Below are 15,520 nucleotides of genomic sequence, written 5' to 3'. Positions count from 1 at the left end.
ATTCCTAGAGTTTCAGGGATAGATGGCAGGAACCCTTAAGAAGGGGACAAGTGTTCTGGCTAAGGAACAGATAAGGTACAAAGACATAGGTTGGAGACACAACCTGCTGCACCTCATTTCTGTGCCTGTGGCAGACAGAACAAGAGACAGTAACCTTAAACCACTGGTAGAAAAAGTCACATTTCAAAGCATAAGGACAGCAAAGCACAGGAAAAGAGAGCCAAGGAGTTCCCCCCCCCCACACACAAACTGGAAGTCTTAAAAACAATGCAGGCTCACATCTGTCAAGGCTGACAATAGCATAATTGATTCTGTCTTTGGGCAAGAAAAAAACTAAATGATATCTCGAGGCTCCCATAGTTCCCTGTGTATGTTGGTTGTTTTCAAGGACTTCATTGTTATTTTTAAATTGTGGTTAACCAACTGTGTTATTTCTCTTCAGTGCTAAAACACAGTCTACAAGTAAAAACAGCCTTAATATGTAAGAGTCAGAAGAAAGGTCTGCTGAAATGGTTGTTAAAATGAAATCTGTTTAACATTTAATCATGTATTCTCAGCACATTCTAAACAACTATGTGTATTTGCTGTGGTAATAATAGCTTTTGGAACGCCCTCTTAAATAGCAAAAGGTACAGTCAATGAGTCACAAAGTGTCCAGAAACAGAAAGGTTAGAGCTTTTGAGGATGGCACTTCTCAGTGTTGTGACCTATATATATACAAAATATGTTGCTAGTATTCATAATGGCAGGTTGCCAGGTAAGCAGTCATTACTCATTCAGTATTTTAATGTACAAAAAGCAGTAAAATGTAGTCATCCAAATAATCAGCTTTTGCTTTGTGAACCTTCTGTTCAGTACACGTTGGTGTAGCAGGAAAAACACAGATGGATGCCTGAGTAGGCAATTGGTCACTCACCAATGAAAACCAGTTCTCCTTTGCAAAGCAAGGAACATCACACAAAACAGCAGCTTGGCTTAAGTAGGTGATTAACTATATAAAACAAGCTGCCTATGTGAATTGTAATGTTTCCCCATTTGCTGTTGTCATGCCTTGTCCTTCAAAACGTGAGTACCTGATCCTGTTGCAGCTTTCCTCTGAGAGCAATGCCCAATAAAAGCTAAAAGGCAAGACACAGATCCTTTTGTCCTTTCTCTGCTTTCTTAATAGTGCGGGCTGGACTCAGTAACCAAAATATGGAGGAGAGGAGAATCACGCACCTGTTAACCACTCAGTGGTTTTGGGAGCACACATGCTACTGCCCCTCCCAGTCAACACTAGGGCTTCATGGCAGCATTCAGTAAAAACATGCTTGAGACATCATGATTCATGCCCCAGATCACTCAAACACACCTGACTATAACCTTTTACTTCAGCTATTTTTATTAAAATTCCTCATACAAACTGAGCAGCCTTTGCTAGTCCTGACATGGATCAAAAGCCCTGGGACAGAAGGATACTTGGTACAATGCTGTGCAGCTGGGCTGCATGTGAGGGAGACGTGATCTTTTTGTATCAGCTGAGCATCTGGTACCTGCACTTAAATCTGTGGTTTGGCCTGTTGGTCTGTCCCTCCTGTGCTCCTAAGTAAGCAATGACTACCTCAATATCTTCATATAAATAGATTAAGGAATTTATATCATGTATTCTGCTGGCTACTTCTAGATTAATAATTTTATTTCTAAATCAACATTTGAGAAAATATCTTGAAGAAGAGGAGCTCCAGCATATGAATAATAAGAATACAGATTATGAATCTGGATCACAAAAAGTACTAACTGCAGACAGCATCCATTTAATTCACATATTTTCTTGATAGATGGTCTGATTCACATTTTGGCTGTAGAAAGTGACTGTTTTGCTATTGTTTGCCTTGCTAACACCATATTATAAAGTATATATTACTTTGAAAAAATTACTAGATGGTAAAGTGTCTTTTCCAGCTAAGAGCATATCCAGTTTTAATGAATGCTGTTTCATGAAGAAATGTGTTCATAATAGTTATTTCAGAATATGTATAACAATTTTTATCAACCAAGAGTATTGGTAGTAGCTGCTTTTGAAGAACCACAGAGAATGCTAGCAAAATTATTTTTCCAACATAATTCTGGATGATTTTTTTAATAAATTCAAAACAAAACCACACTTCATATACTTACTAACTGCCTTAATTCAATAGATATAAAAACCAATTTTTTAATGTGCAAACTATAATGTTTAGTTCAAAGTATAATGCAGGTAGTATCGATATAAGTTACATCAGACAAGTGTTCATGTTTCAAAATAACAATACTATCACTGACATGGTGTGATGCTCTCTGTGACCGGGTGTGGTGTCCTTCATCAGAAAAACATAAAACTTAATTTTCAGAAAACCATTTATCTTTTATAGGTGATTCTTTCAGGACTATGCTGGAAATTCCGGTTTTGAGGGTAAGCAAATGAACACAGGAGCCCTGCAAAATCTTTATCTAGAGTGAGCCTGGGAAATCTGTGAGTCTTTAATCTCTACCTGCAGCTACTAATATCTTACACTATGTGAAGGCGTGCCAGGGAAGCAATAAGGTGTTGGTATCCTTGCACTCAGTCCCATCGTCCAATTCTTGCTATCATATTTGGAAGTCATTGACCTATACACTATAGAAGAGACCAGTAGATTTCAAAAGTCAGTATTCATATAAATTCATGTCATATGGAATGAAGGATCATGCTTGCTTTTATCTGTGAACTATGTATCATAGATAAACTATGGAAAAAACCCTACAGTGACAGTTGATTTCATCACTATTACGTCAGTGTTATCAAAGAAAGAAGAAAACAAATAAGTTGCTGAAAAGGGTTACTTGGAAGGTGACCTCCCAAAATCTACTTGTTTGGAAGGGAACAGACACCTGTTCTGCCTTTGAAAGGGTTTGGATATGTAGGTAAGGGAAGGGAATTCAAAGCAATACATAACACAGAGGCGCAAAATAGTAAAATAGCAGGTCCATTACCACTGAATCTTTTCAAAATCTCAACATCCTGAGTCTGCTTCTGAAAGATGACAGGCTGGTAAGTCTGAATGAATTCTCTGTTGGAGACTCATTTAGAAAGCAAACTCATTGTAATGTGATTAGAAAATACATTAGGCTCTGAAAGACATGGGAAGCATTAAAGAGAGAAATTAGTTTCTTTTTAAAACTTTTTCTTTGCAGTATTGACCTTGAAAGAAAAAGGTACATTGAACAAATAGAAGACAGCTATTCAGATCTAAAGAATATTTCTCACTGTAAGAGTAAAAGACTAAACGCTCTTATGCTGTCATCAACCTTAATTCCAGATCAAACTAGTGTGTCTGATTTTTAACCTAAAATGCTGTCTATTCCTTCAACATCTATAACTCTTAGTGTTATATACTGGCATGATGATTATACATGAGAAACATGGAAGCATGAGAGGAGGTAATTTGTTAGTACCTTTTGCCTAATTATTTAAGAAATTAATATCTTCTGAAGTGTTCTGTAAAAAGCTGTTGTTCAGGGCACTAACTGCCATATTACATCCTCAGGCCTTAAAAAGCTTGAATTACAAATATACTGATGCTCAGACCTTCAATAAAAAGTGAAGAAGTAAAATAAAATACAATTATCTAAACTTTGCAGTTCAATGTGTTTTCATAAAATAACTAGGAAGCAATACTCTGAATGCATTCTAGAAAAATATCTGATCTGAGTTAAGCTGATGGTGCTTTGGATGCTTCAGAAGATGTCTGAACACTATGGAAGAAGTTTTGACCTTTCCAAATGTGTTTGAATCCAGTTACAAGAATAAACATTGTTCTGCTGAAAAACAAAGCTGATGTGGGTATTATTTTTGTAATGTTGACATTATTGCTCTCTTTTTGAACTCTAGCAAGTGCCATCAACCAATGCAGGGAATCTCTCTGTGCTCAGAAGATATGGGGCTAGTTAAAAATGAAATTAAATCTGTTTTACTTACAGATTGGAAACTGTGATGGGTGAAGGACAAAAAAATGAACTATTGGTCAGCTAATATGGAAAGCTGTGTGGCACAGAAAGGTCTGGGATAACTTATGTGGGGAATTAATTGCAAAATTTTAAAATACAAAGGGGGAAAAAGCCATTGTGGAATTAATAAGGCTGTTGCCCTCTCACATGTTAAGTAGTCTTTCAAGAAGATTATCTCTGGCAGTAATTCCAGTGCAAAAGCCAGGCTTCTTTCAGGATTTAGCTCTTGATCACTCCCACAGAGAAGCACATATGAGTCAATGAGTAATAGTCCAGCAGATTGAACTTAAAATAAGAGCTCAGTTTTGCAGGAAACTTTGGCCCAATTCCCAGTCCTATTAGACTGCAGCTTAAAAGAAATAATTTAATAATTTTATGCCTCAGTTTTCTGTCTATTTTAGTACCTACCTACATGCCAGAAACATCAAAGGGTGAGCCCTGTTAGCTGCTGCAAAGCGCTGAAGTGCCTGTATAATGGTGCACATAGTATAGGAGAAAAATGGGAAGATTTAGAGACCAGTGTGCAGAGGATGAGCAATTTGAGGTTTTTCTGTGTTAGCATTAAAGGGCAGACTGACCAACAGTGTCATGTGAGTTTTTGCTGGAGGCCACCTGATCAGGAGGAGGTAGGAGAGCAGGCCTGTTACAGAGAGCTGTAACAACAGCCTCAGTCACTGCTCCTGGTTCTCATGGGCACTTCAACTACCCTGACATCGGCTGAAGGAACAACACAACCAAGAACAGCCCAGGAGGTTCCTGGGAAGCACCGCCTGTAGCTTCCTGACACAGATAATAGAGGAACCATTGAGGAAAGATGTGCTGCTGAAATTTATACTAACAAGAAAGGAAGATTTTGTTATAGGTGTGAAGGCTGGGGACAGGCATGGCTGTAGGGAGCATGAGATTGTGGAGTTCAGTATATTTTATGGAGTAAACAGTGTAGCAAATGAGATTGCAGCCACGGACTATGGGAGGAGCTAACTTTAGTCTCGTCAGCTGTCTTGAAAAAATGCCATGGTAAAGGGCCCTAGAGGGAAGAATGTTTCAAAAGAGGCGGCTAATATACAAGGTCACTTCCTTTAGGCACAAGGATGCTGCATCCCCACGGACAAGAAACTGAGCAAAAGGGATAAGAGACCTGCATGGATGAATAAAGAACTCCTGTTAAAACTCAGACATAAGCAGGAAATACACAAGGTGGAGGCAGGGATGAATACTGGGATGTTGTTGTAGTATACAGAAGTGCAGTGAAGGAGAAAAAGGGCTGTCTGGAACTAAATCAGGCCAAGGATGGCAAGGATTACAAGCAGGCCTTCTTCCAACACATCAATGACAAAAGGAATACTAGAGAATACACTGGCCTTCTACTAAATGTAACAGGGGCCCTTGAAACAGAGGCTGCAAAGAAGGCAGACATGCTGAATGCCTACTCTGCATTGATCTTCACTGACATGGCCAGCTCTCAGGAATCCACTGGGATCCCATCCCTGACCCACAGGACAGGGAGATGATCTGGAGGAAGGAAGGCTTTACTTCAGTTGAGGTGGATCAGGTTAGAGACTGTTTAGTTGACATCCACAAGTCCATGGGCCCTTGATGGGATATAACCATGAGTGCTGAGGGAATTGGTAGACACCCTAGGAATGCCACTGACAATCATCTCTGAAAGGTGACAGTCAGGAGAGGTGCCTGAGGACTGGAAGAAAGGAAATGTCACCTCAGTTATCAAACATAGCGGGAAGGAGAACTCAGGAATATACCATCGAGTCAGCCTCCCCCCAGTCCCTGAAAAGGCAGTGAAATGGCACTCTGGAGGCCCTCTCTAAGCACATGAAAGATGAAAAGGCAAACAAGAGGGTCAACGTGGATGTGCCAAGGTAAATAGTGTTTGACCAACTTGATTGTCTTCTGTGACTGGACAACTGCCTGGATAGTTGAGTGGACTGCCATTGTCTACATGGATTTCAGCAAAGCTTTTGACACTCTCTCCCAGGATGTCCTCTTAAGCAAGCTCAGGAAGCACAGGCTGGCTGTGCTGATGGACAGAGAGACATACTGAGAAGTGGCTGAATGGTGGGTCTCAGAGGGTTGTGATCAGCTGCACAGGGCCCAGATGAAGGTCTGTCATTAGTGCTGTGCTCCAAGGGTTGATACTGGGCCCATTCTTGTTTTACTTATGTGTCAGTGACTTGTATGAAAAGGCAGATGCCTCCTCAGCAATTTCACTGACAACACAAAGCTGGGAGGAGTGACCCCAGAGGGCTGTGCAGCCCTTCAGAAGGACCTCAGCAGCCGGGAGAGATGGGCACAGAGGAACCTTCTGAAAGTCAGCCAAGGCAAGTGCAGGGTCCTGCACCTGGGGAAAAATAATCCAGTGCAGTAGCACAGGTTGGAGGCTGACCTGCTGCAAAGCAGCCCTGAGGAGAAGGACCTGGGAGTCCTGGTGGATAACAAGCTCTTCAGAGCCAGCAGTGAGTCCTTGCAGCCAAGCAGGCTGATGGAATCCTGGGCTGCATTAAGAGGAGCAGTGCCAGCAGGTCAGAGGATGTGATCCTCCTCCTCCTCCTCCTGTATTTGGCCCTGGTGAGGCGTCACCTGGAGTACTCTGTCCAGTTCTGGGCTCAGCACAAGAGAGACGTGGAGCTCCTGCAGTGGGTCCAGTGGAGTGCTACAAAGGGAGACTGGAGCTCTTAGCTTATGAGGAATGGCTGAGGGAATTGGACCTGCTTAGCCTGGAGTAATGATGATTGGGAGACAACCTTATCTAAGTATCTGAAGGCAGAGCGGCAGGAGGATGGAGCCAAGCTCTCTGCAGTGATTCCGAGCAGCAAAAAAGACAATGGACAGTAACTGAAGTTCCACCTGAACATGAGGAAGAACTACTCTATTGGATGACTGAGCACTGGAACAAGTTGTCCAGATGGCTTGTGAAGTTTCCTTCTCTGGAGTTATTCAAAAGCTGCCTGGATACATTTATGAGTAATGTACTCCAGGAGACTAGAGTACATTACATTTGAGCACGTGAGTACATTTGAGCAAGGTTGGACTAGGTGACTTGTAGTAGCTTCTAACCCTATCTTTTCTGTGATTGTGTGATTGAGATGATCTAATTTCCTTGAGCCAGAATAATTTTGAATGGGAAGACGGAGAAAAGGAACATAGAACAAATCCTTCTTAGTATTACTGATACATGTAATTCTGAAATGTTATTGTAGCATCAAAGCAATTCCAAAACATTTAGCAGTACTTGAAAACAAGTGCCAAAACCACAATTATTTTCTATACATTGGCCTCTGTCTCACCCCAGATTGCTCTTTTATATGCCATAATAAAACCAGAAAAAAATAAATTAGATTGAGAAGCTGTATGAGCCTTTATATATTCCCTTTCTTTTACTAGCATCTTAAGAATCTTTTTCTGTGTGGGTTGATGTCGGTGCCTGCTTATGTCTAACCCTTTTATAGTGCTTTGTCCTCATACAAATAATCATGAAAGCACATCAAATAATAACAGCAGGGGAATTACTATACTGCCAAATGTTCCCATCAAGCAACTAGAGTGTAGTCATCATTATAATCATTTTGAGATGTTGAATGTAGTTAAACCAGCAAGCTCAGCTCCTCTGAAATCTCTGAAGCTTTTCTCCTAAGAGTAAAGTAGCTTTCAACGATAAGTAAGGATCAGTAAAGTGTACCAGAAAAAAACATCATCTTTGTTGAATGCACTTATACATAAGTTCACATATATATTTAGATCCACAACAATGAAACAGGTATTTTTTACAAGCTTAAATGTTTTCATGTTTTATTTTCTTACTTTAAAGTTTTCTATATTATTAAAGGTGAAAATGTTATATGTACCAAGAAGGAGACGTCTGCTTTAATCCTTCTCCTTAATTTTGAATTCTCCAACAAATACAGTTCTTTGGAGAAATGTTAAATTTATTTGAGGATGTTAAGAATTCCAGGTGAAGTTTGGAGCTGAGTGAAATAGTGCAGAAAATTATTGTTTTGTTTTATGCTGTGTCGCAACTATTTGTGCAATGTAATTTTATTATTCTACCTCACCTTCAGTGAGATTGAAAATGTAATTGTGACTCCCTTTAAAGAAGGAAAATTATCCAAATGTGCCAAGTGAGTGCTATTGTTAAATTAGTGTATTGACTGTAACCTCTGATTTCTAAAGCTATTTGCAGAGACAGCTGCACTTGTCACTCTTCCTGAAGACTCATTTCATTTCCTTAATTTCTACTGTGAGAAAATGTCATTTGTGACTCTCTGCTTTCAGTAAACTTCCTTTTCTTTTTTCCCCCTTTGTCTTCACTTGTTTGCATCTGTTAGCTAAGTTTATTTTTTTAAGCTCTCTCCAAACAACCCAGATTTCTTTTTCTAAAACTCTGCTCATACTCGAGGAAATATTTTGCATTTTACTCTATTCCAGTTATCCAATCTTTCCTTGAGCTTCTGACAACAATGTTGCAAGCTTACTTCTGGTTGATTTCCTCAAGTTCTCCACAATTCTTATTCCACACAGATGGGAAGAATGTATGGGGAAGGGAAATGTCATACAACATACCAGCTACACCTTAAAAATATCTGAGATAGACAGCATTTTTTAAGGTGCTCTGAAAATGCAGACAGTTTAGATACAGTCTAGTAAGTCTCAAAGAGTCTTATCTGTTCTCTGGGCTAAATAGTTTAGTTCATTCACATTATTCAGTCTGCAGATATGGGTACATTTTTCATATGTATTTCTGACATGCCATTCAAGTTCTCTCTGTTTAGGGCTTAAAGCACTAATGGGAAGAAATAGATTGCAAAGAGATGAGCCTGTAATGTCTACAATTCACTATAATGCATGTGCCATATATTTTTCCACCTTTTAGAAGGTGTTTCAGTGACCCATATATTTCACAGAATATACTACGAAGTGCTTACTGTGAAATATTATGATAAGGCTTTTCGCAGCCATTGTAGAAATAGATTAATGGAGAGAAGCATAAATGAATGGCACAAGTGTACAGTATCTAGTTCTTAATTTTTATTTTATCAACAGAACTGACAGTTCATAAAAGATGTTGTAGTCACAAATAAAATTCTACTAGTCTTGTGGAATTGAGCTTCTGCAGAAAATGTAGGTCAGTTATTTACTGGGGTCACAAAGGTATGTAACTTGGACTTTCCCTGGGTGATGGTTGTAAATTCACAATGAAAAAAAGTAGGAAAGGTGTTGGGAGGTAAATTATTTTGTCCTGCATACACATTGCTTATAGCATGTTCTCATTTACATCTAAAAGAGGAGAATGAGAAAAACAGGAATGAGCCCTTTGATTTTGCAGCTCTGCAAATCCTTACCCAGATGAGTGACAAAGAAACCTGACTTACAGCCAGGTTTTCAAAATTATATCCTTATGTTGCCATGAGAGGTACTCCTTATTTTGATTTCCCTTCTTTTCACTGAGCACAGAGAAAATGTATCAGTCACCTTCAGACATCTAACATTATGTACCCAAGTCAGGATCCTAATTGCCCTTACACAGTATTTTATGCAGGAAAAAGGGAATTTTTAGGTGTATTCAGATGGTGATTCAAAGGTGTACTGTGCCAACTAGAACTTTGGAGGTGACCAGCCCTCTGCAGTTATATTACGGGTAGCCCAGAGTGAGAGAAATTCCTGGCTTTGGTGTCTCAGACAGGTATTTAAGGTTGGGTCATGTGAATCACCTCTGTGCCTGCTCCTGCCTTCCCTGAAAGAATTAGGAATTCTTTCTTCATTTGAATAGAAGTAAAGAGAGCTGGAGATCTACCTCCTTTACTCAGCCCATAGACAGACTTTAAGATATATCTTAAAGTTCCTGACCTATTTTTTTTCTGCTATTCAAATTAGTGTTTTTTTAAGCTTCAGACCATTCAGTTATTGCTACTGAAATGACAGTTGCTTTTCCGAAAACTCAATAGTAATGTTTTGAAGCACTCTGTTTACAAAAGCTTTCATCTTATCCGTTAGAACAAATGAATGACTTAAGCGATTTTAGAATATTTGTAAAGTGAGCTTTACAGATCCCATTAAATGTTAAAAGCTGTTTTCAAGAAAATTGTGCCTGTCTTCATGTGCTCAGCTTACAGTGTGCTTTCCCCACATCTTCAGATTTGTGACATATAGCAGTAAAATAATAAAAAAAAAGGATTATTCTAATTTGAAATAGGTCAGTCTAAAGGTGAAATCCTAAGACTGGTTATTTTAATTTTCTGGTGTTCCCAACAAAGTTCAGGAGGGTTGAGAATATAATATGGGAAAAAATTCACTGAAGTACAGAAAAGATTAAGTGAGTGAACTCTACAGTCATGACCCCTGTATATAATAGAAATGTTTTCTGGGCAAAATTAAGATGGCTGTTAGACGTACATTTACAGATTGACTGCAGATATATACAGCAGTGCAATTTTTGTTCACTCTGACTTTTCTACTGCTTGATTAAAAGACTAGACATTTTCCCTAGAGATTCACTCTTCTGGCTAATGTGCTGTAATTGCAATGGAGTGCTTAGTACAGCAGCAACGAGCACTATTCTGTAATAAATTTAGGTCACTGCAGAGTTCATCATGTAGTCCATGGCAACAGAAGATAAAGCAGTGGTTAGTTCATCTCTAGCTTTTAGCTGCAGTATCACTGATTCTCCTGTCTAATTATACTATTAGAACTAAATGTAGGCAAATTGTCCAAGTCCCAAGGTCTCTTCCTTCCTTCTGTATATGCAATATTTCAGTAAGAGAAAACATAATGTAGTAGCATCATAACAGAAATGTGAGCCAGAAGAATTCTTAGGCAAAAAGCAATCACATTTCACCTTGGAGCATTCGGTTCATATTTCCATATAATACCTCAGATCAATATTTTTGAAATAGTTTCATTTTTACAAACCCCAATTATTTTTTATTTCTCCAGCAAAAAGCAGACAAATTTGTACCAGGCTTTCAGAACTGTTGATTGTAATTGATACGTTTGCAATTGAGAATGAGTTTAGGTAGCAAAAACTTTGCTACAATTTTTTCCTCTGCTTATTTGTTTGACCTTGTGCTTAAGAATATTTTGTTCATTAAGCTTGTTGGCAAAGAGGCCATTCAGATTAAATTCTAGCTTCAGGCCATGTACAAGTTTTTTCACTTCTGACTGTTTTATTATTTCCCATCTGATACACATAAACATAACTACCACTAAATGCCTATTTCCTGCATTAGGAGTAGAAGTAGGACTGAAACTTTATCATGGCTTATATAAAATTATGCATAACAAGTTTTTCTTCATTTAGTTATGTATTTTAATATTTTGTTGTTGCAGTGATGATGTTTGCTGATTACCATATCTCTCATGAAAGGATTGAGGTTAAAGTTCAAAGCATTACAGCATAAATTTAAAGCTGTGTATCTGAAAAAAGTCTGGAGGTGGGGTTAGGATTTAACTTTTACATATATTAGACTTAAAACTGTGAACAATGAACTGCAGTGGATTACAGAATTTGAACAGGCTTTATAGCTTTGAAGATCTTACTCTTAGGAATCTCTGATATTTTAAAAGAATTTAATAGTAGTTGAATGCAATGCCATATAAGCCTGTTCCAATGGGAAACGTCAAGAATAATAGCATCCATCTTATAAGAATATAGAAAGCAGAAAGATATGTGTAAATTGTCTACCAAAATAAGTGCATTAGCTTGCATCTCTCTTAGCTCTTTGATCTGTGACAAAAACCGAAGCATTGTGTCTGTATGATTAGGGTGCATGTTTTGAAGGGAAGACTGGGAAGCTGAACATTTTTCACCTGCAATCTCTAATATCTTGAACATTCATGATATCATCTGTAATTTCTTTGCAATACTTTTCCCATGCAATTTCTCAAGATGAAGCTTTTAATAATCCATAAATTTAAGTATGTTAAACAACACTTTTGTGGTTAAGAGAGACTGAAATATTAATGGTTAATGATTCAAAGCAATCATCCATAAGTGGAGGGCAGGGTGCTCTGCTGAGGTCAGGTTTAACCCTCCTCCTGCCCCCCAAGGAGGAGGAGGTGAGCTTTTGAGTGTGTGGTGGCAATCCCCATAAGACAAAGGCGGTGAACCCGCACTACCAGAGGATGCAAGAAGGTTTTTATCATGCCGATTGTCATCCCTTACACACCCTGCCTTGTGGAAGGTCACATTCACTTGGGACATTCACATGTAGCCCTGAGGGTTTTCATCCCTTCTGATGGAGCTGAACTGGTTCTGTGACAGTGTTCACAGGGGTCTCAGGTTGAGGGAAGAGACACGGATTTGACTCCATATTTCAGAAGGCTTGATTTATTATTTTATTATATATATTACATTAAAACTATACTAAAAGAATAGAAGAAAAGGTTCTCAGAAGGCTAGCTAAGCTAAGAATAGAAAGGAATCAATAACAAAGGTCTGTGGCTCAAACAGTGAGTCTGAGCCAGCTGCACTGTGATTGGCCATTAATTTCAAACATCCAAATGAGACCAATCACAGACCCACCTGTTGCATTCCGCAGCAGCAGATAACCATTATTTACATTTTGTCCCTGCGGCCTCACAGCTTCTCAGGAGGAAAAAATCCTAAGGAAGGATTTTTAATGAAAAGATGTCTGTGACACTGGTTCCACTATGCTGATGTGAGAGGGAGCTGTCATACCTTAGGAGGAGCCATAAACCATCAAGGACCCTGAAGCACCCCCAGACTCATTTCTGGAGCCTTCCACCGAAGACTGAAAGATTTCCCTCAGGGGATATACCTGGGCATGCTCACTTAAACCTGAGCCTATATTATCCCACTGCTCTTTCTGTTTTGCTCTTTCTGTTTTGTGTTTTCTTCACCTACAATGGATCAATGTTGCGGTGTGTTTTTGTTCTTAATGGCTTCTTCCTGTTCCCCGCTATGTTGCTGGTTTAGCCTAATGTACCCTCCTACCCAGTTTCCTGTCATACCCAAACAGCTGCTTCCTGTTCCAGAATGTCCCCTATCAAGCTGTCAATCCCTCCTTGTGCCAATGCACTGCTTGGATATTCCCTTTAGAAACGCCCTAATCCTACATGCCTATTAATTAGTTTGAACTGTTCCCCTCCCCCGTGCTACCCCATTGCGTTCAGTGTTATAAACCCTGCCTGTTGCTCCTCCCTGTCCCTTTCTCTATTGGACAGAAATTTGTGACCCTTCCCTGTACAAAAACCCCTGCACATCTGTGTTCTGGGTCTTTTGATTATAGACCCTCCAGAGAGTGAACCTCTGTAGAACCTCCCCAAAAGACCCCTCCCTCATTCCTTGTCTCCGCCTGTGCTGGCAACGCCAGATTGCCGTAGAGCTGCACCCTGAAGCAGCTGCATCTCACATATTAAACTTCTGGGATTCAGCCCACTCCGTGATGCGGAGCTGGGAGCTAGCTGGGGAAATCTGGCAGTGTATCAGATCAAGACTGCATTCATCACTTAGAAAAGGGCATGGTCACTCTGACTATCATTTCACAACAACCATGTCTCATTGTGGGATCCGTGGGTGGCGGTATCTTTCTACTCTTATTCTTTCTTTCTTTTTCTCGTGCATTTTCCAAAGGGAAATTTTTATGCTTTTATATTCTTGTGTTACTATAGCTACCAATAATCAAAATGGCCACATACTTGTTTTCCATTGCAACCAATTTTTTTCTAAAATAAACCCTTCATATATGTATTTGTAAACTCCAATCATTCTGTGTTGTTTCAGTTTAATCTACCCGAAAGGATTTAGTAACAAGACCCTGGGTTACCCTTTCCTTCAGGGGCAGGCTGAATGGACTCAAAGATGAAATCCCAACCCTTACTTGTATGGTAGTATATGACCAATGGCCCACTTGACTAGTGTTTCTCTAATTATTCTTCAGTTTTCACATTGTTTTGTTTACAGCAGAGCATTTTTGAAACATGTGGACCCTAATATTCTTTACACATAAACTATGTTTAGTGAAATCAGAAACACTGTGAGAATTTATGTCATATAACATAAATAACAAAATAGTGACATGATCCACATTTTACAAAGTTCTTGCTTACAGAAAATGCTATGATTTTTAAGACACTACAAAAGCCTTTTAGATAGTCTATGAAGTGGTGTTTATTTTGGAATAGGAGAGGAGAGATACATTTTTGACACACAAATAATGAAGGAAATTACAGTTCTGTTTATATCTTACAGATAAAATTTATATCATGCAGAAAAGAGAGACAAAGGGAAATTTCAAAGACTTTTCAAACCTCTACATTTTCAGAGCCTTTCACGGAGTATAGTCTAATCTGACACTGCAACCAAATTATTTAATTAATTCCTGTTTAAAACAATACTGAACTGATTATGGCTTCTGGTTTGATTTCAGTTCTATGGTGTCATTAACTTTGAGTGAAGCTAGTGAAGGGTGCTAAGATCTTGCTGAGATAGCCTCCAATCACAGGCTTTCCGTGGCAAGTCACTTCTGTTTTCCACTTTTAAGAGTAGAGACTAACCACTTTAAGATGGCTTTTCCATCTTTACCCTACATGCTTCCCTTATGTTTCTACAACATTTGTTATAAGATCTTTCTTTCAGAACTGATTTCCCTTGCAGTCCAGCTGTGATTACAGCTCTCTTCTTAAATTCCCTTTCTCCACGTATGTCTGCTGTAAATTTACTCCTGTTTTCACTCACTCAGGTTTGGTTTTTTTTCGCCAGGAAAGGATATTATTACAGACCTCAAGATTTTTCTTTAGATAATTCTGTCCCAGAAGTCATGACCATTTCATTCTTTGTTTAATTCTGAGATTAAAAAGCAAAACAGAACTTTTTCATTTCACTGTAATCATATTCCTAAAAGTCCACAATTTTCTTGAGTGCCTTCCATCTGCTGGAATTTGTTTCCCACATCAGGGAAGCAGGCCTAATGTCAGATGACAATGTCCTGATGATCATCTGCATGTTTCTAACTTAACATGAGACTGAATTTTTAATTTATCTACAAAACAATCATCAATAAATCTACACTGAAGATTTTAAAATAGACATACTTTCAGGATAGCAGTGTTTTAGGGATAAAATTTTTAGGACTAAAAAGTTCTAGGGAAAAATTTTAGTTTCTGATGCAAGACAGCTGACAACTCATAAATTTGACACATATGTAATTAAGTCTTCATAAGGTCTTACTACTAGAATAAAGAGTATAATGATAAATTTTGGAATTTAATATCCCAGTGTCTTATCCACTATCATGATAGAATGAAAAGAGATTACTGTTGGACAAACACCACAGAAGGAAGGGTTAGTTTGTGACATTATCCTAAGTGAAAAAGTAATTGGTTTTTGAAAGATGTTTTATTGCTGATGGAAGCTGTGATTTTATGAACAAAGGCAGGAAAACTTCAGTTAAGACAGATGGCTTTGCAGAAAATCATCTAGGTACTTCATATGACATTTTAGAAATTTTACATAGTTAGACCTATTTTACTGGTTCAAATTTAA

Source organism: Geospiza fortis, unplaced genomic scaffold (genome assembly GCF_000277835.1).
Source record: "Geospiza fortis unplaced genomic scaffold, GeoFor_1.0 scaffold44, whole genome shotgun sequence".
Taxonomy (NCBI): Eukaryota; Metazoa; Chordata; class Aves; order Passeriformes; family Thraupidae; genus Geospiza; species Geospiza fortis.
This window is presented reverse-complemented; position numbering follows the sequence as displayed.